This window comes from Triticum urartu, chromosome 5, assembly GCF_003073215.2.
Source record: "Triticum urartu cultivar G1812 chromosome 5, Tu2.1, whole genome shotgun sequence".
In the NCBI taxonomy this organism is placed as follows: domain Eukaryota; kingdom Viridiplantae; phylum Streptophyta; class Magnoliopsida; order Poales; family Poaceae; genus Triticum; species Triticum urartu.
The window spans coordinates 443,673,737-443,676,728 of record NC_053026.1 but is presented as its reverse complement, the minus strand read 5'-3'; positions in this window follow the sequence as shown (position 1 = coordinate 443,676,728).

Below are 2,992 nucleotides of genomic sequence, written 5' to 3'. Positions count from 1 at the left end.
GTATTGTTTCATGCGGATGCCTTTCGGGCTGAAGAGTGCTGGTTTGACGTTTGCAAGGGCGGTCCAGATTGGTTTTGAACCCCAGCTCCATAGAAATATGGAAGCTTATATGGATGACATAGTGGTCAAAACCAAGGACAGGGCAACCCTCATACCGGATTTGCAAGAAACATTTGCAAACCTGCGCAAGATCAATCTCAAGCTGAACCCTGAGAAGTGCGTCTTTGGCGTCCCGTCCGGCAAGCTTCTCGGGTTCTTTGTGTCACAGCGTGGGATAGAGGCCAATCCGGACAAGATCAAAGCTATAGAGCAGATTGAAGCACCCAAGCGAATCAAGGATATGCCTCAGCTTGCTGGTTGCATCGCCGCCATGGGCAGATTCATTTCCAACTCTGCCGAGCACGCCCTTCCCTTTTTCAAGATCCTGAAGAAGGCGGGCCCGATGGAGTGGACGCCAGAAGCCGAAGCAGCATTGCAAGATTTGAAGAAGTACCTCTCCTCCGCGCCAATACTAGGTTTGCCTAGGCCACAGGAGCTGTTGCTGCTATACCTGGCGGCAACAAACCAGGTGGTCTGCGCCGCACTAGTGGCGTAGAGAGAGGTTGACGACGAGGTAATGGCAGCGACAGAGCCCGACACCACCAATGCAGAGACGACACAGCCAGTTGAAGTGCTGCCGAAGAAGAAAATGATGCAGCACCCGGTCTACTTTGTTAGTTCCCTCCTGCAGGGAGCTAGATCAAGGTACTCCGGTGTGCAGAAACTGCTCTTCGGCCTTCTTATGGCCTCGAAGAAGCTGCGTCACTACTTCCAGGCACACGAGATCACTGTCGTCACTCACCTCCCTCTGCAACGGATATTGCACAATCCAGATGCAACAGGAAGAATTGTGGAATGGGCACTGGAGTTGTCTAGCTTTGGCCTCAAGTTTGAAAGTACTTCGACAATTCACAGCCGAGTCCTAGCGGAGTTCATTGCAGAATGGACCGCAACACCTGACGAAGAAGCCCAAGAGACTGCTCTCCCCGACAAGGAGGCAAGTTGCAGTTGGATCATGTACTTTGATGGAGCTTTCTCCCTACACGGCGCCGGGGCTGGTGTACTGCTTGTCGTGCCCACCGGAGAGCACCTCAAGTACGTGATCCAGATGCACTTCCCCAGGGAGGTGTCAACAAACAATACGGCAGAGTACGAAGGGCTGCTTGCCGGTCTTAGGATTGCGGCGGACCTCGGAATCAAGAAGCTCATCGTCAGGGGCGACTCACAGCTCGTCGTCAAGCAAGTCAACAAGGACTACTAGAGCCCGTTGATGAAGGCCTACTTCGATGAAGTGAGAAAGCTGGAAGAGCGTTTCAACGGTATACAAGCTGAATACGTTCCCCGAGCGGAGAATGATATCGCCGATTACCTGTCAAAACGCGCTGCCCTCAAGCTACCTGTGGAACCAGGTACCTTTGTGCTCCAGCTAACTCAGCCATCCGTTGATCCATCAACAGAGCAGAACAAGAGGAGGAAATCAGGACCCAGCAAGTACTTTCCCGCCGAGCTCCCCGGAGCCGCCGACAAGGATGTTGCCAGGGACACTGAGCCCACCACGGGACGGCTAGCTCCAGCGGAGCATCAAGCTCTTGCCGTCGAGACAGCCGCTCCTATAGCGGAGGAAATGCCTTTAGTCCTCGCCGTCGAGCCCCAGGCTCCAGTGTGGGCACAGCATACCGTCCGATTCCTCCAAGCAGGGGAACTTCCTGAAGAGCAGAAAGAAGCGGAAAAAGTAGCCCGTCGCTCTACCATGTACCAGTTCGTCGATGACGTCCTGTACAGAAAGAGGCCGAATGGTGTGAAATTGAAGTGTATCCCTCGGGAGGAAGGACTGGCGCTGTTGGCGGAGATACACGGAGGCATATGTGGATCCCAGATCGGATCAAGGGCCCTTGCCGGCAAGGCATTTCGGCATGGTTTCTTCTGGCCCACCGCCCTCCAGGATGCGACGACACTAGTCACCAGGTGTGAAGCGTGTCAGTTCCATTCAAAGAAGCTTCATCAGCTAGCTCAAGCTCTTCAAACCATTCCTCTCTCCTGGCCCTTCTCGGTCTGGGGGCTCGACATACTGGGCCCTTTCCCCCGCGCTGTCGGGGGCTTTGAGTACTTGTACGTTGCAATTGACAAGTTCACAAAGTGGCCGGAGGTGGAGGCAGTGAGGAAGGTCACAACTCAGTCAGCCGTCAAGTTCTTCAAGGGACTAGTGTGCCGTTTTGGTGTACCCAACAGGGTCATCACCGACAACGGCACACAGTTCACAAGCTGCACCTTCATGCAATATATCCAAGACCTCAGCAGCAAAGTCTGTTTCGCTTCCGTTGCTCACCCACGAAGCAATGTTCAAGCTGAGAGGGCAAATGCTGAAGTACTGCGAGGCTTAAGGACCAAGACCTTTGACAGGATGCACAAGAGTGGAAGGCGCTGGATTGATGGGTTGTCGACAGTTCTTTGGTCGATCAGGACGACACCAAATCGAGCCACCGGCTAGACACCCTTTGCCCTGGTATACGGGGCAGAAGCAGTTCTCCCCACTGAACTCATATATGGGTCACCTCGAGTGCTCGCTTATGATGATCTTGAGCAAGAGCAACTGCGACAAGATGACGCAATGCTCCTTGAGGAAGATCGTCTTCAGGCGGCTATGAGAGCAGCACGCTACCAGCAAGCCTTGTGCCGCTACCATAGCCGCAAGGTTCATGCCCGAAGCCTTGAGGAAGGCGACCTTGTCCTTCGGCACATTCAATCGGCCAAGAATTCCAACAAGTTGATACCAAAGTGGGAAGGCCCTTATCGGGTAATACGAGTCACCAGTCCCGGTGCAGTCCGCCTGGAGACCGAAGATGCCATTCCGGTGAGTAACTCCTGGAACATTGAGCATCTTCGCAAGTTTTACCCGTGAGGTGCGGCTTGCCGGGCCCCTCGGCAAGCCACCTTTTGTACAAGCATTGCCGAT